The following is a 25,865-nucleotide window of genomic DNA, read 5'->3' on the forward strand; positions in this document are numbered from 1 at the left end:
ATTCCTCAAACTAAAGTTAGGATAATATAATTGACATTGCTGGATTCCTTGTAAGACCAGGAATATTTTGAATATAAATGTCATATATTTTGCACAAAAGATAACATATTTACTCAGAATAAACTTTACATCTAAAATTTGTATGTCTAATGCAAAATCTATGATGTTTATATTCAAAATGATCACCAAATTGTAAGAATTCCAGCAATGTAAATTATATTCTGGCCGGGTAATTTGTATGAATTTTATGAGCTAAAACAAATATCTTCAGTTAATAAAAAAAAAATATTCTTCACAACACTATCTGTCAATCAAAGTACCCCAACTTGCCTCCCCCCCTCTTCAACCGCGCGGTCAGTCCCAACCCTCCCCCCACCCCCCACCAATCCTCCCTTCAAGAGTTTTTAACATTTAGTATTAAATAATACCTCAGATTAAAGTTAGGATAATATAATTGACATTGCTGGATTCCTTGTAAGACCAGGAATATTTTGAATATAAATGTCATATATTTTGCACAAAAGATAACATATTTACTCAAGAGTAAACATTACATCTAAAATTTGTATGTCTAATGCAAAATCTATGATGTTTATATTCAAAATGATCATCAAATTATAAGAATTCCAGCAATGTAAATTATATTCTGGCTGGGTTATTTGTATGAATTTTATGAGCTAAAACAAATATCTTCAGTTAATAAAAAAAAATAAATATTCTTCACTGTAACAGATGGTCGGTCGGTCGGTCCCTCCATCCCCCCCTCCCCCCCACCAACCGTCTCACCAGATGTGTGGGAAAACCAGAATATTTACCTTTTTAGTAATAAATAATACCTCAAACTAAAGTTAGGATAATATAATTGACATTGCTGGATTCCTTGAAAGCCCAGGAATATTTTGAATACAAATGTCATATATTTTGCACAAAAAATAACATATTTACTCAGAATAAACTTTATATCTAAAATTTGTATGTCTAATGCAAAATCTATGATGTTTATATTCAAAATGATCATCATATTGTAAGAATTCCAGCAATGTAAATTATATTCTGGCTGGGTAATTTGTATGAATTTTATGAGCTAAAACAGGCAGTCAGGCAGGGTGGCGGCGAATCTAAAAATAGCTCTCGAGCCGGACACTCACCGCGTATATGTGGAAAAAACCCGCGTTAAGTGAAAGTTCAGCTCTGGCGAGGCACGGCGTATATGGTAAAACGCGCTAAGTGAAACCGCGTTAGGCGGGGTAATACTGTAGTTACTGGAATTTTTTGTAACACAAATTTGTCAAGGGAACCTTTCAATACATTATCAATTTCTTCTTGTTTCCTTTTCTTTTGCCTTTTCACTGCCCCGAGATGTATTTTCTGTATCTGTCTCTGTCTCTGCTTGCCATGTTTCTTACAAAAAAATAGTAAATCCACAAAACTCAAAAGGCAGGAGTCACAGCTCACAGGACAAGACACAATCTGATCTCACTGGTTACTGACCCTGGTGGACTGGCTGTGTGGAGTGGAGTGCAATGGATTATGGAATCAGGTTATGTGGTCAGAGCAACCCACCCCCACCAACCCCCATGGGACTGTCGCTATGGATGGTAAGGTCACGGTTGTGATGGTGGCGTAAGCCGTCAGGTCAGATTAACCAGTCAACAGGTAATGTGTCCGAGGTCACTGGATCTAGTGCTGGGCCCCGCGGGGCCCCCACATGCGCGGGGCCCCGGTGGTCGCCCCTGTTCGCCGCTCCCCCCCCTCCCCCCCTAAGGACGGGCCTGCTTCCATGACATATTAGAGGAAATGGTGAGGCCTAGCATATCAATATTAGAATTTGGCAGAATGATTGCATCCTGAAATGTGATTGGTGGGAGATCATCTAATTTGGAAAGTGTACAGTGAGTTCTGCTATAACGCGTGTTTTGACAACGCGAATTGGCTCTAACGCGATTGATGAATAGAGGAACAATATTTGTAAAACGCGAACGCGTTTGCTCTAACGCGAGTCTACTCGAAAGGTTGTTGTGGCTTGGCGCGGGGTTATGCAGTGTTTACGGTTCACGTTCGACATCACATGTTCAAGTGAGTTATGTGTTTTGTTTGTGAACAATTGCAGAATTAATGTATGTAATATTTATGTATACAGTATACCTGTACAGTATATGTAAGTATATGTAAATTGTAAAATTTTAAATAAAAGAGAAAATCAAATTACGTAGCGTTTTACACCCGCGCTCTGTTGACATCACACACAGTGTTTACAGTTCACGTTTGACATAATTTATGTAATATTTATGTGTGTGTGATGTAAACAGAGCGCTTGGCCTCTCCCTCTCTCTCTATGGATGGAATTCGTGGTTTAGAGTGAGTGATACAAATGTAGTAACATTACTAGGCTGAAGGTGCCTGAATACTACTTAAACACATCAAAACTATGTTAATTGATCACTGTATATTAAATTCATTCACTCATAATTTAAAATTCCCTTATCATCCTGTGTTATATACAGAAATACTTGAGTCCCTGAGAGAGTACACAAAAAGAAAACGGAGGACTAAGACATCCTGAAGTGGATAGAGAACGGACATCTTTACTGGGGGACTCAAACGTTTCTCATGTTTTGTGGGCGCTGTAGCATTATATGAATAATGTGTAAATTACAATTTATATATATATATATATATCTATCTATCTATCTATCTATCTATCTATCTATCTATCTATCTATCTATCTATCTATCTATCTATATATATATATATATATATATATATATATATATATATATATATATATATATATATATATATATACACAGTAAAAGTCCAAAAATCCGGATGCCAGAAATCCGGACCACCCGAGAATCCGGACTTTTCAAAAACGATTTTTTTTTAGCGGGCATTTGTGTGCATGTGCGCATGCGTGAGCGCCACAGCTGCACAGCGACAACAAGCGACCACGTGGTCGCCACTTTAAAATGGGCAATCAAACTGTGACAACATACCGTATATACTCGTCTATAACCCCCCCTCGTTATCAGTCGACCCTGATTTTTTGACCAAGAAATCGTTAATTTATGATATTCCTTGTTTATAGTTCCACCCACGTTTTTGAGGGTAATGGAACAACAAAACCACTAAAAACGCTCTACGTCCTATAAACTGAGGCTCGCCGTGCATGAAACACAAGTGCTGAAGGCAAATTGTTTACCATTTATTATTACGACACTTTACACTGAAACCCGGGTAGTTTCAACAAAAATATTGTATATTTCCATTCAAGTATTTATTCAAGTCAATTAGGAGGGAATATTATTGAAATACAACAGTTTTTAAACTAAACCATTCGAAAAGCGATTACGGTAACATCTTTTGAACGAAAGAAAGCGAAAGTCATTGTTTTCGTCATGATTTTATCCCACTTTCCACTGTAATACGTATGTAATTTCAGGAAAAATATTACATTTCCGTGAATGTATTATATCAAGCACAGTATGAATAGAATATCATTGTAATATATCAGAATTTTAACCGAAAACTATTAAAAAAACGAGTAACATCTCAAGAACATTGGAAGCTTAGGTAAAGTCTTTTCTTTTCGTCATGTATTTTATCCTATTTTACATTGAAATACATCACGTTTCCACAAAACTACTATTTATCTACGAGAATATATTCATTCAGGCGCAGTTTAGGTAAAATAGACGAGTGATGTAATAGTTTTTTAACTGAAAACGATTCGAAAAACACGTACCCTCTAGCCCTGTTCAAAGAGAGGACTGGGAGAAACTGTTTGGTGCTGCAGACTATGACAAGGAAAATGATTTTGATGGATTTTAATGAAAATATTCAGAAATATGGTATCCTAGTATTTATTCAAGTCAATTAGGATAGAATATTATTGTAATACAACAGTTTTTGAACTGAAAACCATTCGAAAAGCGATTACGGTAACATCTTTTGAACGAAAGAAAGCGAAAGTCATTGTTTTCATCACGATTTTATCCCACTTTCCACTGTAATACGTACGTTCAGCAAAAATATTACATTTCCGTGAATGCATTATATCAAGCACAGTATGAATAGAATACCATTGTAATATATCAATATTTTGAGTCCTACTCTTTCCATTTACAGAGTACTGTACAAGCCCATAATAATGGCTCCTAAAGTAGATAAACTTCGTTGTGTGAAGAGAAAGAAGAACACATTGAAATTGAGTGACAAACTTGAAATAATTAAGAAACTAGATCGTGGTGTGAGCAATACTGTTCTAATGGAAACATACGACATTGGAAAGCCTACAATTTATGATATATAAAAGGCAAAAAAAAAAATTTAGAATTCACAGCTGTTTCATTAAAACTGCTCGTTTTGATAAATGAAGCATGCTATATTTGCAAATGAATAAACTATCAAAATGTACCTGTTCATTTCTTCTTTATTCTTCATTAAATTTGAATTTTAAAAGTATTGCCTGAGAATCCGGAAAATCCGAAAATCCGGACCGACCCAATCCCCAAGCAGTCCGGATTTTTGGACTTCTATTTTGATAACTGAAAGAAGAAATACGAGAAAGTGCTGGTGACTGTTCATGAGCGGTCAGGCATTAGGTAGACCCTACTAATCTTTGCTTCTAATACAGGACCATTGTGACCTGGTCTCACCCTCCCTGTATATATACACCCTTGGTTTGTATTTCTTTAGTCTGTAATTCTGAGATGCAAATTTACAACAAAGCTTGGGGAACTTTGTGTTTTCTTTCCTTTATATATATATATATATATATATATATATATATATATATATATATATATATATATATATATATATATATATATATATATATATATATATATATATATATATATATATATATATATATATATATATATATATATATATATATATATATATATATATATATATATATATATATATATATATATATATATATATATATATATATATATATATATATATATATATATATATATATATATATATATATATATATATATATATATATATATATATATATATATATATATATATATATATATATATATATATATACACATATACAGTTAACCTCACTTGTTAATGTAACCTGAGGGTCCCAGAAAGTGAGAAACTAGAAGTGAATAACATAACATATGGGATTATTGAAATGGAGTCCGACACCTCAAACTCCACTTTTGACTACACACAACTATGTTGTAGTAAAATATTATCTTAACTTTATGATGGTATGCACACACAATTAATAATTAAGAGAAATATCAATAATATTAGGTTTTTAACACTTACATGAGTAGAAAAAATGGCTGGGCACACGGGATGGGTTGGTTCGAGGCAGGGCATATTATTGGCCTCACCTGTGCTCTTGTATCAATATCACTATCCACAGAGGCTTGCAGGGCCTCTTTGTCAAAATCCCCAAAGTCCATATAAGTCCATATCCTCACCATAATTATCACTATCACTGACTTGCTGTGTTGGGTGGCGGGAAGAACTGGTAATGTTTGTGATCACATTTTAGGGCACTATGTTCGGCCGCACACAACATGGCGGGAGGTTTGATCCAAATGCTGCCGCCACGCCTGCAAAAGGGTACACGCACTACGGAATGTGAGCATCCTGGTCCGCAGGGCACCGTTAACGGGAAACGGAATGTGGACCGCGTAGTGAGGGTATATATATATATAGTCATGCGGTTAACGCCCGACGGAACAACATCCGACGCATTAACGTCCGTGCCCCCCAAAAAAACGTGACACCTGGGACTACTACACCACTACCCTCTGACGGAGACACGATGATCCTCCCCATACTGGTCAGATATTGTGTGTTAAAAGAATATGCCTTATTTAGGCATTTTTAAGCATTGTTTACAGGTGAAATGTTAACCTACATCTATTGAGGATAACATCTTTCACCTACAAATTAACAACAACACATTTCCTGTAATCAGACATATCTAGTTGTTCAATAAATGCAACCCCAGTTACAAGGGTTACCAAATTCTGTGGCATTACTAAAAATAGTAAGTTTCTCGTACACTCTAAGATTAAGAGAGAAAACGGAGGACCAGGCATCCTGATGTGAAGAAAACAGACTCTGTATAACGGGGACCAAATAAAAACATAGCTACATGTTTTGTGGACTACAGTATTAAGCATACCTTTTCATCACTTTGTAATAAACCTAGCCATGCCTATGTGTGTTTGTGATATTACCATAACATTATACAGTGGTCCTCGTTAACTAACTCAATCCGTTCCAGCAGGTTGTTTGCAACCGAAAAGTTCGTTACCAAACCATTGTTTCAATGGGTTTGGGTAATGGTTCAGTCAGGAAATTGCCTAAATTCACAAAATGGTAGAAAAGTTCACTTACTTTGAGGTGTGTATGTAGAAGGCTCCTGGATGATGATGATGATGGAATTAGAATGGGGTGGAGGAGAAGGAAGAAGAGAAGGTAGGGAAGAGAAGTCACATTGGCACCATTTCACCCATAAAATTTTAGTCTTTGGTGTATTTATTATTTTCTTTAAATCAACACTGCACTGCATTATATATCGTCAATATGTAAAATATATTTCAAAATGACCAATAATTTGCTTGGAAACACAGGAAAGCGTTTAGTTGAAGAGAGTCTCAAGCAAGATGTTACCCAGTGAAAACAGAGAGAGACTAACGCCTGTTTGCTGTGTTAAGAGGCTGGATGCCACGCATTAAACTAGTCACTTTACTCAATTATGTTCAATAATTGTTAAAATGACTAAAAAATTGAATATTAAACTTTTAAAATTATTGAATAGTATAAACTTCTTGATATTTACTAAAATGGTAAGAATTTAAGCCCTAGAACCGATTAATGTATTGGCGGACTGATACTAAAGCTGGTTGCCCAACCAGTGCTTATGTTGAGGTCGGTTCAGAAGAAATTGTTAACCAATTTTTGTAATGCTAATGCATACGTGACTGTGCCCGCTCTTGGGCCATTTAGGTTCGCTAGGTCCCATTATTTGAAAGTTTTTTTTTTTTCAATTTAAATTTTAATTGTTTATTCCTTGATAAGAGGAAGCGGGATCCAAGTGCTGTCACTTGGTACCCCTGTACCATAATAATGTAGTCCACAAAACATGTAGCTATGCTTTTTTTATTTGGTCCCCCGTCATACGAGTCTGTTTTCTCTCACATCAGGACCCCTGAGTCCTCCGTTTTCTCTTAATCTTAGAGTGCACCAGAAACTTTACTATTTTTAGTAATGCCACAGAATTTGAAATTTCAACCCCAATTGCAACTGGGGTTGCATTTGTTGAGGCAAGTAGATATGTCTGATTACAGCAAAAGCAAATTTGTAGGTGAAAGATTTTATCCTCAATAGATGTAGGTTAACATTTCACCTGTAGGCAAATGCTTAGAAAAGCCTAAGTAAGGAAGCATATTCCTTAACACATAAAAATCTGACCAGCATGGGAAGGATCATCGTGTTCTGACAGGAGGTCGTGGAGTGGTAGTCCAGCAGGCGCCACGTGGTTTTTGGGGAGTTTGGGGGGGGGAGTTTGGGGGGAGTTTGGGGGGGAGGGGGGGGAGTTTGGGGGGAGTTGGGGGAGTTTGGGGGAGTTTGGGGAGTTTGGGGGCTGACGATATGCGATCGACGTTGTTCGGTCAGACGTTCACCGGCGATGACTGTGTATGTATGTATGTGTATATATATATAGGTGAGTACAGACTAGTCTGTACTCACCCTGAAGATGTGAATTACACTTAAAGCGCTTTGGGAACTTCGTTTTCTTCTTTCCTTGTGGTTATCAAGTATATACCTAGATCACGCAACTACAGTGATTTACTTGCATATATATATATATATATATATATATATATATATATATATATATATATATATATATATATATATATATATATATATATATATATATATATATATATATATATATATATATATATATATATATTAGTAGTACTATTAACGTCAATAAAACCACAGGGGTACCGTGTTATGAAAACCACGCTAAGTGAACAACAGAGCATATGGATTAATTCCAATAGAAATCTGGCCCGACCCCCAAACTCAACTTTTTCCGCCACAATACCTATGTTCTAGTAAAAATAACATCTTAATTTTATGATGGTACATGCAATAATTAATACTTAAGAGAAATACAGTCGCTAAGTTAATGTCCATTCAAATAATGGACTCAACCCTCCCCTCTTCTCACACTACACTGCTGGCTCTTCCTCTCTGAGAAATTTTTGGGGAAAACCACTAAATTTTAATAAATAATACCTCAAACTAAAGTTAGATAATAATTGATACGCTGGATTCCTTGTAAGACAGGGAATATTTTGAATATAAATGTCATATATTTTTGCACAAAAGATAACATATTTACTCAGAGAGTAAACATCATATCTAAAATTTGTATGTCTAATGCAAAATCTATGTTTATATTCAAAATGATCACCAAATTGTAAGAATTCCAGCAATGTAAATCATATTCTGGCCGAGTAATTTGTATGAATTTTATGAGCTAAAACAAATATCTTCAGTTAATAAAAAAATATTCTTCAGACACTATCTGTCAATCAAAGTACCCCACCTTGCCTTCTTCCAACCGCTTGGTCCGGTCCCAACCTCTCACCCCACCAATCTCCCTTCAAGAGATGTTAAGAAAACTAAATTTTAACATTTATATTAAATACTCAGATTAAAGTTAGGATAATATAATTGACATTGCTGGATCTTTATATATTAGAGAATATTTTGAATATAAATGTCATATATTTTACACAAAAGATAACATATTTACTCAGAGTAAACATTACATCTAAAATTTGTATGTCTAATGCAAAATTCTATGATGTTTATATTCAAAATGATCATCAAATTATAAGAATTCCAGCAATGTAAATTATATTCTGACCGGGTAATTTGTATGAATTTTATGAGCTAAAACAAATATCTTCAGTTAAAAAAAAATATTCTTCACACGTAACAGATGGTTGGGTCAGTCTCTTCCACAGATGTGTGGAAAATATTTTTAGTAATATTTTACATATTTACTCAGAGTAAACATTATATCAAATTGTATGTCAATGCAAAATCTATGATGTTTATATTCAAAATGATCATCATATTGTAAGAATTCCAGCAATGTAAATTATATTCTGGCGGGTAATTTGTATGAATTTTATGAGCTAAAACAGGCAGGCAGGCAGGCAGTCAGGCAGTCAGCAGGGTGGGAGGTGGGGCGAACAAAAATAGCTTTTGAGCCGACACTCTAAGATATGTGGAAAAACCAGCTAAGTGAAATTAGTTTCTGGCAAGCACAGGGCGTAAAATCGCGCTAGCTTAAACCGTGTTAAGCGGAGTAGTACTGTATACAGTCAACCCTCACTTTACGCGGTCCCACATTCCGCGTTTCCATGTTTACACGGTGCCCTGCCAGAACCCAGGATGCTCACATTCCGCGGTGGGTGTACCCCTTTACACGGTGAAGTATAATTTTTTTAATTTAGCTCATAAAATTCATACAAATTATCCGGCCAGAATATAATTTACATTGCTGGAATTCTTACAATTTGATGATCATTTTGAATATAAACATCATAGATTTTGCATTAGACATACAAATTTTAGATATAATGTTTACTCTTGAGTAAATATGTTATCTTTTGTGCAAAATATATGATATTTATATTCAAAATATTCCTAGTCTTACAAGGAATCCAGCAATGTTAATTATATTATCCTAACTTTAGTCTGATTTATTATTTATTACTAAAAAGGTAAACAGTCTGGTATTCCCACACATTTATCAAGTAGGGACGTTGGTGGGGGGTGGGGGGAGGGAGGGAGGGACCGGCGACCGACCATCTGTTACCATGTGAAGAATATTTTTTTTTTTTATTAACTGAAGATTTTTATTTTAGCTCATAAAATTCATACAAATTACCCGGCCAGAATATAATTTACATTGCTGGAATTCTTACAATTTGGTGATCATTTTGAATATAAACATTATATATTTTGCATTAGACATAAAATTTTTAGATAAAATGTTTAATCTGAGTAAGTATGTTATCTTTTGTGCAAAATATATGACGTTTATATTCAAAATATTCCTGGTCTTACAAGGAATCCAGCAATGTCAATTATATTATCCCAATTTTAATCTGAGGTATTATTTAATACAAAATGTTAAAATCTAAATTTTTCACCCAACATCTCTTGAAGGGAGGATTGGTGGGGGGTGGGGGGGAGGGTTGGGACTGACCGCGCGGTTGGAAGAGGGGGGAGGCAAGGTGGGGTACTTTGATTGACAGATAGTGTCGTGAAGAATATTTTTTATTTTTTTTATTAACTGAAGATATTTGTTTTAGCTCATAAAATTCATACAAATTACCCGGCCAGAATATAATATACATTGCTGGAATTCTTACAATTTGGTGATCATTTTGAATATAAACATCATATATTTTGCATTAGACATAAAATTTTTAGATAAAATGTTTAATCTGAGTAAGTATGTTATCTTTTGTGAAAAATATATGACATTTATATTCAAAATATTCCTGGTCTTACAAGGAATCCAGCAATGTCAATTATATTATCCTAACTTTAGTTTGAGGTATTATTTATTACTATACCTGGTTTTCCCCCCAAAATTTCTCAGAGAGGGAAGAGCCGGCAGTGTAGTGTGAGAGGGGGAGGGAGTCGTGTCCATTATTTGAATGGACATTAACTTGGCGACTGTATTTCTCTATTTCTCTTAAGTATTAATTGTGTGCATGTACCATCATAAAATTAAGATGTTATTTTTACTACAACATAGTTATGTGTCGTCAAAAAGTGGAGTTTGGGGATCGGCCTGGACTCCATTTCAATTAATCCCATATGTTATGTTATTCACTTTACGCGTTTCTCCCTTTCCGCAGTACCCTCCGGGATACATTAACCGCGTAAAGTGAGGGTTAACTGTATATATATATGTATATATATGTATATATATATATATATATATATATATATATATATATATATATATATATATATATATATATATATATATATATATATATATATATATATATATATATATATATATATATATATGCTGATAACCACAAGGAAAGAAGAAAACACGAAGTTCCCAAGTGCTTTCGTATAATTCACATCTTCAGGGGTGAGTATATATATACAGTATTAACCGCTTTACGCAGTTTCACTTTACGCGACTTGATTTCTCATATATGCGGTGCCTCGCCAGAACCGAACTTTCACTTTCCGCGTGAAGTACATTTTTTTTTGTTTATTTAACTCATAAAATTCATATAAATTACCCGGCCAGAATATAATTTACATTGCTGGAATTCTTACAATTTGATGATCATTTTGAATATAAACATCATAGATTTTGCATTAGACATACAAATTTTAGATCTAATGTTTATTCTGAGTAAATATGTTATCTTTTGTGCAAAATATATGATTTATATTCAAAATGTTCCTGGTCTTACAAGGAATCCAGCAATGTCAATTATATTATCCTAACTTTAGTCTGAGGTATTATTTGTTACTAAAAGTTAAAATTAGTTTTTTCACCCAACACTTCTCTGGTAGGGAGGGAAGGTGGGGGGTGGGGGGGAGGGTTGGGACCGACCGACCATCTGGCACGGTTGGGAGAGGGGGGGGGAGGCAAGTTGGGGTGCTTTGATTGACAGATAGTGTCGTGAAGAATATTTTTTTTTTATTAACTGAAGATATTTGTTTTAGCTCATAAAATTCATACAAATAACTGGACCAGAATATAATTTACATTGCTGGAATTCTTACAATATGATGATCATTTTGAATATAAACATCATGGATTTTACATTAGACATACAAATTTTAGATCTAATGTAATAATTTGGTTTACACAAAGCAAGTATTTTATCTTTTGTGCAAAATATATGAAGTTTACATTCAAAATATTCCCTGACCTGCAAGGAATCCAGAAATGTCAATTATATTATCCTAACTTTAGTCTGAGGTATTATTTATTACTAAACGTTAAAATCTAGTGTTTCACCCAATCATTTCTCAGAGAGGTAGGGGCCAGTGAGCTGGGAAGAGGGGGGGGGATTTGAGTCTATTATTTGAATGGACATTAACCTGGCGACTGTATTTCTCTTAAATATTAATTGTGTGAGCATACCATCATAAAATTTAGATGTTATTTTTACTACAACATAGGTATTGTGTCGGAAAAAGTGGAGTTAAGGGGTCGGGCCCATCTCTATTGGAATTAAACCCATATGTTCTGTTGTTCCATTTACGCGGATTTCACTTTCCGCGGTACCCTGTGGGTTCAATTGACCGTAAATCGGGGTACTACTGTATGTATGTATGTATGTATGTATATATATATATATATATATATATATATATATATATATATATATATATATATATATATATATATATATATATATATATATATATATATATATATATATATATATATTAGTTCTTATTTTGGTCATTGGTTAACCATTGTCCTCAAGTATTTACTCAAACATAATTCCACCTTCATTATTGACGCTTGAAGTGCGTCTAGCAACCATTATGTGCGTCGATATCAGCTCATTTCTCCTTGTCTTGTGATTGCTTGATGATTTTGTTAACTGAGCAATGATTGGCCAACAAGCTCTTGGAATGCCATCTACCTTCGGACAAGAGAACTGAATTTACAGGGTAAACACCTAAGTTACGGACTGCTTTTGGACCCCATAAGTCAACTTTGAGTATGGGAAATTTACAGGACTGTAAAGAGTCTGTAAGTTACGGGACTGTAAGGAGTTTGTAAGTTACGGGACTGTATCTCTGCAACTGTATATAACTGATGAGGTGTTTTGAGTATGCGGCCCCTGATTCACATAGATAGAAGCAATGATATCAGCTCTAGAAACAGATCTAGTTTGAGAATTAGGGGGAAGAGGAAATTGTGAAGAAGAGTGAAGAGTAGAATCATCAGCGTAAGAATGGATACAATTAGTCGTAGTGTCAAGAAAATCATTGATAAAAAGCAGGAAGATAGTTGGTGAAAGAACAGAACCCTGTGGGACACCATTATTGGTAGAGAATGAGAGATTGATCCCTCGACAACAACTGCCATGGATCGGTTCTCAGGGAATCTAGAAATTAGAGAACAAAGTGGGAGAGAGAAATCATAAGAGGGAAGTTTAAAAAGCAAAGACTTGTGCCATACCCTGTCAAATGCTTTGGAGATGTCGAGGGCCAAGATGAAGTTTCTCCATAATCCCTAAGAGGGGATGACCAAAGATTGGCGCAGTAGGAGAGCAGATCACCAGTAGATCTCGCCTGGCGAAAGCCATACTGGTGATCTGACAAATGAGAAAGGCATTCAAGGTGACAGAAAAAAATGAGGGTTTAAGACAGTTTCGAAAATCTTAGAAAGGGATGAAGTTATGGCAATGGGGCAATAGTTACAGGGGTTAAAATGGTCACCCTTCTTTGGAATGGGCTGAACCGAGGCATTCTTCTAAGAAAATGGAAAATTTTGGGTTTTGAGACAAAGAGGCAAGCAAGCACAGAGGCCAGAACTTCAGAACACTCCTTCACAACACAAGCGGGTATTCCGTCCGGCCCATGCGCCTTACTCACATCCAACCTGGATGCCACACCAGCAACCCTACGAGTGGAGATTATAGGAAAGTGTATAGGTTCAGTAGGGGGAGCAGGGGTAAGAGGGAATCATTTAAGGTGGAGTTAGAGGAGAATAAGGTGCCAATGAGATTGACTTTATCAGGGGAAGTGTTGGCTATAGAGTTATCAGGTTGGAAGAGAGGAGGAAAAGAGGGAGTGCACAAGTTATTACAGATGTTTTTGGTGAAGGACCAGAAGGAATTACTAGAAGAAGAGTTAGTCAGGACAGCGGTCATTTTTATATAAAATTCCGCTTGGCCCTACGAAGAATAGCCTTCCAACAATTCCTAGAAGTAATGAAAGAGGAGTGGGTAATAGGAGGAGATAGTTTCATAACTTGATATGCCATATCTTTCTCCTTACAAGCAAGAGAACAGGAGTGATCAAACCATGATTGTAAAGTGAAAGTTTTGGTAGAAGATAGGATAAATGCACTCATACCACCCTGTATAACCCCAGCAATGCTGTCAGCACATACCGAGGTGTCCCTAGTGGAAAAGCAATATTCAACCCAGGGAAAGTCAGAGAAGAATTCTCGCAAGAACTGCCAGTTTGCCCTCCGATAGTGCCATAGTTGGTGTTTAGAGGGTGGTGGTGTGGGTGGACATGCCCAGTTTGATTTAATAGAAATAAGATTGTGATCAGAAGACCCTAAGGGGGCAGAAATTGAGTATGAATAGTGTGAGAGGTTAGAAGTAAAACAAAGATCAAGAATATTAGTAAGCTGATCGTGTCAATCAGGAACGTGTGTAGGGTGTTTAATTATTTGTTCCAGATCATTAAGTAAGGAAAAACAGAGTGCCTCAGCTCCACCTGGGTCATCCCTTACAGAGCCAAGGCACTATGTTTGATGTACATTGAAATCCCATAGGTAGAGGATCTCGGTGTTGGGGTGTGTGGATAGCAACGACTCATGACAAGAGGCGAGATACTCAAAGAGTTCTAAATAGTTGGCAGAGTTGGGAGAACAGTATAGGAAACAAAGGAAAATAGTCATAGTTGGTAGAGATATTTTGAGCCAGATGACATCATAAAGAGAAGATTCAAGATCCGTGAGTTGAGCTATAGGTGTGTGTGTGTTGCAGTAGGCGCATACACCTCCCTTAGAACGGAAATATGTATAAAGGTTGTAGTTGGAGACTTGAAAAGGTTTGGATGAAGCTGCTTTGGTCATTTGAAGTTCAGATAGTAGTAAGAGATCAGGGCAAGAGGTTAATAGATGGTGCTCCACAGAAGGAAAATTGGATCTCAGGCTGCGAATGTTGGCAAAATGAAGTGTGAAAAAAGCTGATCCTCCAGCAACCGCGGTGACGACAGTTGAGGCCCCAGTAGTTTGATGATGATCAGGTCGGCCCTGGGGTCCACAGCCTTCCCAACCAGTGGGACCCATCCGAGAAGAACCCACTTCAATATTATTGTCAATTGACATCATAGGAGAATAAAAGAATAGAAATAGAACAGATCAAGAGTGAGTATGGTTATACATGTTGTGTTGTCAATAGTAAGAGACAAAATTGAGACCCTACAATTGTGTGTAAATGTGGCAGAAAGATAGATCAGCAACCTGGGACTTGGTCACAATTTTTGTGATGCCACATGGCAGCAGGGTCTACCATTAAACAATATATTATGCTTCCAATATCTTCCCAGGCAGTAGTACCTCCTTGTTTGGTAGCTACCTACTACTCAAAAGATAGTATATAATGTTGTTAGGAAGGTATCTTCATATCAAATACAATACAGTGTGTTATAATGACCCTCCTGTAAGCTGGTGTGCTGAAAGCTCTCACACGAATACATCCTGAGTGAATAACTTCTGATATAGCTTATCCTTTTATTTTCAAGTCATATTACATATTACTTATTGTATTTTTTCTCTATTATTGAAGATGTTAAATTAATCATGAAGAACCATAAAACATAAGAGGCCAATCATAGGAGAATATAATATTGAATCAATAAATAAATAAACCTGATAAATGTGGCAACACCTGATCAGCCAGAGACTGCTTGTATACAGTATTCCCTTAAAGCTCGCTGGGGTTAGGTAAAATGGACCCAGTGAGAAAGCAAAATCCGAGAGTTTTTCATGCCAGACCCAGGAGTGTGCAAAATATAAATAGCTATAAAGCACATGTATAACATCATTATGTATACATAAGACAATATAATAAATATGAAATAACGTACACAAATAAACATAAGCAGAAATAACACTGCATGGACATTAGGTCCACACAGTGATAGTTGTGGTAGTGACAATGCAAAGACAATACCTCTAAAATGTCAGATGACCTGGTGCACAGGATGCAAACAATCCCAGTACTGGACAGTTCCTAGTGAACATGCCCGGTACTGAAAAATATTTGTAAGGTGTATACCATAGGTACCTACTGTATACATATAATTATATCCTTTTGTATTAAATTAGGTAAATTTTATTAATAATACCAACAAATGTTTGATACTTGGTCCATAAAGTGATAGTGAGTAACATGATGGCAAATAGCCAGTGATTTGGCATTGCCAGTACAGTGGGCTATTAAATCTGCAATAATTCTTTGTCCAAAATATACCTTGCTAATTGCAGGGTGCATCTTATGACCTGGGAAATACGGTGCTCTGTACTGTCCTGTATTGTTGACTCCTCTTGATCCCTGGCACACAGCCTCAGATGTATTTTATTTATTTTCCATGGCAATCTGTGAGTTTCTGAAGGATGCAAGCTTTGAAAGCGTGAGCTTTAGGGGAATACTGTACTCAATGTCTTGTTCTTGGTAGGCCAATGGCAAACCTAATTAGACCACTGTACAGTATTTAGTGAGTAAGTATTGTTCTTTTCATAAGATTTTTTTTAATCTTCCCCATTTCTTAAAATATGCTCTTAATTTTTTTTAATAGTACTTCTGGTGACCAATGTACTTCAAAGTCCGAAAAAAGTGAATTCTGATATATTGAAGTCCAATTTACTGAGGTTTTACTACTGGAATTACTGTGAAATGCCATATGTGATTCAGTACAGGGTACAATACAGTACAGTATCTACCTTATGGAAGGGGCATTTTCAGTTTACAGAAAATTCGGCTTTCAGATAGGGTCCAGAAACAGAACCTTTCCATAAACTGGGGAGTGTCTGTACTGTACACTACTGTTGTAAGTAATCATGATTGCATCTCATGTAAATGTAAACAATTAGGTACACTCACATTTTTGTAATTGTAATCATTAAAATAACATGTAATCATTATCGATTACACTACCCATGTAATCACCCTATGTCTGGTAGAGGCAGGGTGTGGTGGAAGGAGGGATGTTTGATATGGTCACTTTTCCCTGTTGCTGGGGGACAAGGTGTCGCTTGCAAGGAAGGTAGAGTAAGGAAGCTCGACTCCCCATATAGCTGCGTGCCGCCAAAAAATAGCATCAAATCACTAACTGGCACTTAGTAGTTGGGTCGGTCACCGACAGATAGCGCCACCATCGCATGAGTATCGTCTGCAACAAAGACTGTGTTTTGGTATGACGTCATCTGGCTGGACATACAAGATTCGTTCAGTGTGACAAAACCAAAGTTACAGGAAAAGGCTCCATGTGGTTGTCATGGTTGTGTTGTTTGTAGCAAGGACAAGAAAAGCCACAGACATTTAAAATTCCATCACTTTCCTTTGGGTAATGACCGGTAAGATTATTATTATGTCATGAAGATAAAGAAGTTAAGTGTAGTTACTAGTGTAAGTTACCATGGCATTGGTCACTGACAGTGGTGTCACTGAATATCAGTAATTGACAGAAAATGAAATTTAGATCTTCATAAAGCTTAATCTGAAACTGCATGCCAAACCTATGATATGCTAAATCAAAGCATTTTTCGTTTGGTCAAGACAAGAACATGCATTGAAAACACAATTACTGATAGTGATAGTATTTATTATTTATTAGTATACAATAACCCTCAGTGCAAGAAAAGGTCATGGCAGTTATGATACTGATAGTAAAATTAAATATCACTGCAGTATATTCGTTATTTACATTGTTAACACTATTATGTAACCATTACATGATGCATTTTGAGAAAATATTGACAAGAAATAAGGTTATCATTCATGTTATTGGGTAAGGAAAAGGATAAAGAATTTTATTTAACCCTTAAGCCCCGGGTTAGGGTGCTGCTGGCAGTACCCCCCACGCGGGGTTAAATCGAGAAAAAATCACCATTTCCAAAATTAATCAAAAAATTAAATAAATAAATAAAATAAAAATGAAAAAAAAAATGGCGGGAAAATAGACAGACGTTCTGGAACGTCACCCACATCGACTTTTACAACGAAACCAACGTTAATCCATCATATTTTTTCTCCTCTATCCAATGGTATATGTCTCTTTTTGAGATATCTCTCCTATATTCTACAAAATTATTTGTTTATTTCTATATTTCTTAATATATTTGTGTGTACATGGATAAGATTGTTATGGTGAATCAGCTTTTTCTGTATTTCTTGTTATTGTTACTTTATATAATAAAGTACAGTATAACATTCTAGTTTACCTTTATACCTCCGACAATTGTGATCTTGTAAAAAATGTGTTTAACCATGACAAAAATACTCGAGACTGTAATTTTAATAATTTTGAAATGAATGACGTTTTACAAATGATAATGAGGTTAGATTTTCTTCATGAATGAATAAATGAAGTATAAATAAATATATAAATACCCCCTGTACCACATTATAAATACTGTACAGTATAACCCCGCTTTACGCGGTCAATTGAACCCACAGAGGCCCGCGTAAAGTGGGAAATGCGTAAATGGAACAACAGAACATATGGGATTAATTGAAATAGAGACTGGGCCGACCCCCAATCTCCACTTTTTCCCGACACAATACGTACGTTTTAGTAAAAATAACATTTTAACTTTATGATGGTATGCACACACATATAATACAGAAGAGAAATATCAATAAGAGAATAATATCCTGTACCAGGTAAAAGAAAAATCAAGGTTTAACACTTACGTCAGGTTAGGTTAGGTTAGAAAAAATCAAGGTTTAACACTAACCTAAGGTTAGGTTATGTTAGGAAAAATCAAGGTTTAACACTTACGTAAGGTTAGGTTATGTTAGGAAAAATCAAGGTTAGGTTTAACACTTACGTTAGTAGAAGAGATGGGTCGGCGTACGGGAATGGAGGCTGGTTCCGAGGCAGAGGGCAGGCTACTGGCCCTCAGGTGATTCACCATCACTGTCATCCACACTTCTCAGGGCCTCCCTGACAAATCCCTCAAAGTCACCATCACTGTCTCTGTCTGTCACTATCACTGGCTTGGGCTGGCTGTGGTGGGTTGCGGGAGAAGAACTCGGTAATGCTTTGTTGACGGATAGTGTTGATGTTGTCGTGATACACCTTGATGTAGGGCTCCATAGTCTGCAACAGCTGGGTAGTGAAGACTTCATACCGGTTATTATCAGGGTCATCGGAAAGGAGGAGCTTCAGTTTCTCTACACACTCGATGGCACCCCTTACATTACCATGCGATAACTTGTGTTCTTCTCGGGATGACGCACCACCTGTCTCTTCACTGACGTGATCGTCTTCTAACATCTCATCGGCAGTCACATCAGGATCCCTTATCACCTCCATAATGTCATCGTTGGTGGTCTCGGAGAAGCCTGCAGCTGTAACACTCTGCGCAGCTTCTCTGGCAAGGTCCACTGCTACTGCAACAGTCTGAACCTCTCCAGTCACAGGTTGACTCTGCCTCCCACCTGGGATACCTTGCAACACATGTCTCCATGTGTGATGAACCGTTGCTACAGACAGCTGATCCCATGCCTCCACCAAGAAGTCCACAGCTTTCTTGATGTTAAATACTCTCCAGAATTGTTTGAACAGTATTTTTTGCTGTTCCAACTGTTGATCCTCATCTTCTTCGCTCTTGCTATCGGTGGTGGTGTCACTCAGGTTACGCAACTCTTCCCTGGTGTTGGTGTAGTCATTCAGGAGCTGGAATTTTTTTGTTGAGAATGCAGCTTTTACATTACAGATTAACTCTTGGTCCATGGGCTGTAATATAGACGTAGTGTTGGGAGGAAGGAAGACCACTTTTACGTTGGGGTGACGATCTAACAGTAGGGGCGAGTGTCCTGGTGCGTTGTCCAGCAGCAACAAAATATTGAATGGCACATTCTGTCGCTCACAGAATTTTTTTACATCGGGAAAATAACAGTCATCAAACCAGGAGAGGGACAGTGTAGAGAACATCCACGCCTTACGTGCGGTCAGCCAGTGGACATTTAGCTTGGTCATGTCCATGGTTTTGTAGGCGTGCGGCTTGCGTGCTGTGTGGATCACCGATAACTTGAGCTTACAGGTACCGGAGGCATTGGTGGTAAACAGGACGGTGATGCGTTCCTTCTGCATCTTCCGGCCCCGAATCCTGCTGGCATTCTTTACAACGAAGGACTTGGAAGGTAGCTTTTTCCAGAAAAGACCAGATTCGTCCATGTTAAACACCTGGTCGTCACTGTACTGTCCTTCCTCCATAATCTCACGTAAAAACGGAGGAAATTCCCGAGCCGCAGCACGGTCAGCACTCGCTTCTTCACCACCAATGTTTATATTGGTGATCTTGTTCCTGATCTTAAACCTCTGTAACCACCCAGAGGAAGCATTAAAGGGTTTGGGCTCTGTAATTCCCATCTTTCGTGCCACTGCGATGTACAGTTCACGTGCGTAGTCCTTAATAGAGCGCGTGTCGACTGCCATGTTCCGTCGCGCCTGACGCACCAAGTACCTCACAAGAAATTTTCTGTCTTGAGAAGCACCTGGTTGTGAAAATATTTGATCATAGAAGCACCTGTAGACTTTGTGATCTTCATGTGCTCCTTTATCTTGGCTGCATCCTTCTTTATTGTTCGAATCGTAGATTCATTCACACCATGCTGGCGCACCAAATCAACCTGCCTTGTTCCTTTCTCCAACTCTTGGATGATGGTATACTTCACCTCGTAGCTTAAGGAACGTCGTGTCTTCTTTGGCTTAGTGCTGCTGGGTCCAGGTAAGGAAAGGTTTCTCTCTGGGGGTGGTGGTCCGGCGGAAGCCATTTTACGCAACAATGGATGCGCGTTTACACGGTGTGGCCTTGAGGGATGAAACTGCCGCGGCTAGGTCAAGCGTCGTCTTTCCTCCCTCCCTCCCTCCCTCCCCCGGGTGGACACGTCATAATACTTTAAGCCAATTACAGCTAGCAGCAGAGGGGGGTAGGGATGCATGGCCAATCACAGGTCTGATACATCATATGACGTCAGTGATAACTCAACAAAGACACACACTGCGCAACCTTACCGCGCCGCTTGCCCAAGCGGAGGGAGGAGGAGGGCGAGACGAGGAGCGCAGGCGGGCGGGTGGGGCGAATCTAAAAATAGCGTCGCGCCGGACACTCTCCGCGTAATGGGGTACATGTACCGCGTAATGTGAGCACGTGAGGTTCTGGCAAGGCACCGCGTTAACGTGGAAACGCGGAATGCGGGACCGCGTAAAGTGAGGGTTAACTGTACAGTCGGCCCTTAACATAAGCGGGGGTTAGGTAACAGAGATACCCGTGAATGTTAAAAATCCGTGTACTTTTGCTGCCCCTGGCCCCCCCCTGTCCATATTTACCGTATATACCTGTGTGTAGTTCAAGTTTTTAAGACCAAATTATTTTGCAAAAAATTGGGGGTCGACCTCTAAAAGGATAATAGTTTCATTAGGTTGAAAAATATTTACCAGTAACTACCAGTAAACAATGGAAACGATGCACCAACGCACAAGTATATTTTACCTTAACTGTGACTGAATGAATATAGTCTCAGAAATAAATATGGAAATGTAATATTTTGGCTGAAATGACGTACATATTACTGTACAGTGGAAAGTGGGATAAAATTATGAAAACAATGACTTTCGCTTTCTTTCGTTGTTCAAAAGATTTTACCGTAATCGCTTTTCGAATGGTTTTCAGTTAAAAAATGTTTGTACTGTACTCGTACTGTATTACAATAATATTCTATCCTATCATTAGCCTTATAATCCCACAACTGAAAACCATTTGAAAAGCGATTACGGCAACATCTTTTGAACGAAAGAAAGAGAGAGAGTCATTGCTTGCGTCACAATTTTATCCCACTTTCCACTGTAATACGTACATCATTTCAGCAAAAATATTACATTTCTATGTTCTCAGAAATAAATGGTAGTTTTGTTGAAACGTAATGTACAGTATTTAATATTAAAATGCAAAAATAGCTATAAAAACAATTAATACACCCGAAATATACTGGCTGGCATCTCCACTCGTCCCTGCTCCTGCGTCCAAGGTCACCTCACCACTCCTCCCAACTCGCTCCCTCCCCTCCCTCCGCACCGTCACTACTGCCGACAACAAACACAAATGCTTTGTGAATAACTGCACCTCCACTTCCTATGTACAGTACTTGTACTGAACTGTACTGTGCTGTGCATTTTTACAAACAATAAACATGGCAAGAAAAGCTATTAAAAAAAAGAGATAAGAATTTCACTTTACTGTACCGTACCTCTCCTCGGCGACAGGGCGGGGATCATCGGGCTCATGGTCACTCAATTCCATAACAGGTGGTGAAGTGGGGGCGACTGTGGATTCAGCTGCTTCCTCACTGTCGCCAGTGATTGATGGTGTTAAATCTCTCCTTCGGTGATCAAAGAACATGGTGATGGGGAGGTGTCGTCTCTTTCATTTCTTCCATGATGTTTTTGTATGGAGCGAAAACGTCATCCATCCCTCGCATGAATTTCAGGGCACGCACCATGGAGGGGTCCATACTATAGGCCAGGTTTTTCAGTGCCTCAATATTTCTGGTCATCTCCCCCAACTTCTCCAACGTTATTTCTTGGTGCTCTTCCTCATCCTCTTTCCCTTTCACTTCCTCTTCCTTGCCTGAGTCTACTAACTCCTGTAGATCCTCCTCGGTCAGCTCAGTGTCGTGCTCTTCAATTAGCTCCCTAATCTCGTCCTCTGCCATGTCCCGGAAGCCTTCAGCAGCCACTTTCCTTGACAGTGCCAGGGTCTTTCTGAATATTTTCATTAAAATCCATCAAAATCATTTTCCTTGTCATCGTCTTAAGCACCAAACAGCTCCTCCCAGTCTTCTCCTTGAACAGGGCTAGAGGGTACGTGTTTTTCGAATCGTTTTCAATTAAAAAAATGTTACAGCACATGTATATTTTACCTAAACTGTGCCTGAATGAATATATTCTCAGAAATAAATAGTAGTTTTGCTGAAACGTGATGTATTTCAATGTAAAATAGGATAAAATACATGACGAAAACAAAAGACTTTACCTAACCTTCGAATGTTCAAGAGATGTTACTCGTTTTTTTAATAGTTTTCGGTTAAAATACTGTTATATTACAATGATATTATATTCATACTGTGCTTGATATACTACATTCACGGAAATGTAATATTTTTGCTGAAATGACGTACGTATTACAGTGGAAAGTGACGAAAACAATGACTTTCGCTTTCTTTCGTTCAAAAGATGTTACCGTAATCGCTTTTCGAATGGTTTTCAGTTAAAAAACTGTTGCATCACAAGTGAATTAGGATAGAATATTATTGTAATACAACAGTTTTTTAACTGAAAACCATTCGAAAAGCGATTACGGTAACATCTTTTGAACGAAAGAAAGCGAGTCATTGCTTTCGTCACTTTCCACTGTAATACGTACGTCATTTCAGCAAAATATTACATTTCCATATTCTCAGAAATAAATAGTAGTTTTGCTGAAACGTAATGCATTTCAATGTAAATTAGGATAAACCACATGAAAACAAAAGACTTTACCTAGCCTTCCGATGTTCAAGATATGTTACTCGTTTTTTTAGTAGTTTTCGGTTAAAATACTCATACATTAGTGATATTCTATTCATACTGTGCTTGATATAATACATTCACGGAAATGTAATATTTTTGCAACTACAATGCTGATGTCAACACAAGCGTGGTTACAGCGAGACTTGACTGAGTGAGGGAGAGCTATGCGTGTGTGTGTGAGGTTGCGGGAGCGGGCGGTGGTGTTCGGTGCCGCGCGCGAGTTCAATGGAGCGCAATTTGAATGTACTTCAATGTACAGAATATTCCTCCGGCGGGGCAATCCACGTATTTGCGAATCCGTGAATGCTAAACCCCCGTATGTGAAGGGCCGACTGTACTGTGATTTGTAATATGACTTCAAAATAAAACAAGCTAAATCTGTGTTGGAGGTGTGGCAGTACCAGAGCAGACGGAGGGACCGTACAGGCAACGTTATCAAGAGTATAAAACGCCACCACCAAACTCTCATCACTGCCTATTTTACTCTTCAACTATTCAAGGAGAAACCAGTGATGATTGGTGATGAAGCTGAAGTCGCTTTACAAGTGATCTGCAGTTGATTTTAAAGGCTTTAAATCTGACTAGCCTTAAACCCTCGTCGTCTCCTAGGGCTTCCCACATCTCCACTATTTGGTGAAGACCGAAAAGTATCGAATAATTAACTTCCTGGGCTTTCTGAAAATATTTATTTAATAATGTAGATGCAGCTTAACTGGCAATATGTGTCACCTTTGGAAGGTTAAGTGGGTTACCCAAAGTCGTTCTAGAGTAATGGTCTGGCGAGCCCAGTACAACACAGTACAGTTAACCCTCACTTTACGCGGTTAATGTAACCCGGAGGGTACCGCGGAAAGCGAGAAACGCGTAAAGTGAATAACATAACATATGGGATTAATTGAAATGGAGTCCAGGCCGATCCCCAAACTCCACTTTTTGGCGACACATAACTATGTTGTAGTAAAAATAACATTTTAATTTTATGATGGTACATGCACACAATTAATACTTTAGAGAAATACAGTCACCAAGTTAATGTCCATTCAAATAATGGACATGACTCCCTCCCCCTCTCACACTACACTGCCGGCTCTTCCCTCTCTGAGAAATTTTTGGGGGAAAACCAGGTATAGTAATAAATAATACCTCAAACTAAAGTTAGGATAATATAATTGACATTGCTGGATTCCTTGTAAGACCAGGAATATTTTGAATATAAATGTCATATATTTTTCACAAAAGATAACATACTTACTCAAATTAAACATTTTATCTAAAAATTTTATGTCTAATGCAAAATATATGATGTTTATATTCAAAATGATCACCAAATTGTAAGAATTCCAGCAATGTAAATTATATTCTGGCCGGATATTTTGTATGAATTTTATGAGCTAAAACAAATATCTTCAGTTAATAAAAAAAAAAATATTCTTCACGACACTATCTGTCAATCAAAGTACCCCACCTTGCCTCCCCCCCCTCTTCCAACCACAAGGTCAGTCCCAACCCTCCCCCCCACCCCCCACCACTCCTCCCTTCAAGAGATGTTGGGTGAAAAATGTAGATTTTAACATTTTGTATTAAATAATACCTCAGATTAAAGTTAGGATAATATAATTGACATTGCTGGATTCCTTGTAAGACCAGGAATATTTTGAATATAAACGTCATATATTTTGCACAAAAGATAACATTCTTACTCAGATTAAACATTTTATCTAAAAATTTTATGTCTAATGCAAAATATATGATGTTTATATTCAAAATGATCACCAAATTGTAAGAATTCCAGCAATGAAAATTATATTCTGGCTGGGTAATTTGTATGAATTTTATGAGCTAAAATAAAAATCTTCAGTTAATAAAAAAAAAAAAATTCTTCACACGGTAACAGATGGTCGGTCGCCGGTCCCTCCCTCCCCCCCACCAACGTCCCTACTAGATAAATGTGTGGGAATACCAGACTGTTTACCTTTTTTGTAATAAATAATAAATCAGACTAAAGTTAGGATAATATAATTGACATTGCTGGATTCCTTGTAAGACCAGGAATATTTTGAATATAAATATCATATATTTTGCACAAAAGATAACATATTTACTCAAGAGTAAACATTATACAGTTGTACCCCACTTAACGCGGTCAATAGAACCCAGAGGGTCCCGTGTTAAGTGAAATCCGCGTTAAGTGAACAACAGAACATATGGGATTAATTCCAATAGAAACCGGCCC

The 25,865-nt window shown here is 37.4% G+C and overlaps 1 protein-coding gene across 9 annotated transcripts in view; it reads right to left on the bottom strand.

The window, feature by feature from the left end:
* LOC121878166 (zinc finger and BTB domain-containing protein 24-like) overlaps positions 1-25,865 on the bottom strand; it is a 94,656-nt gene that overhangs the window by 50,299 nt on the left and 18,492 nt on the right. For 5 of the 9 annotated variants that reach the window (XR_006091099.1, XM_042384195.1, XM_042384196.1 and 2 more), the window contains one exon: positions 17,005-17,227. The exons of 1 other annotated variant lie outside the window; for it this stretch is intronic. The gene's annotated coding sequence lies outside the window, so the exon portion shown is untranslated. Of the gene's footprint in view, positions 1-13,360; positions 13,411-17,004; positions 17,228-25,865 lie in introns of those variants that run through there. 3 more of the 9 variants (XM_042384201.1, XM_042384200.1, XR_006091100.1) reach the window with 2 other exon arrangements.

This window comes from Homarus americanus, unplaced genomic scaffold, assembly GCF_018991925.1.
Source record: "Homarus americanus isolate GMGI-L3 unplaced genomic scaffold, GMGI_Hamer_2.0 scaffold45562, whole genome shotgun sequence".
Classification (NCBI taxonomy): domain Eukaryota; kingdom Metazoa; phylum Arthropoda; class Malacostraca; order Decapoda; family Nephropidae; genus Homarus; species Homarus americanus.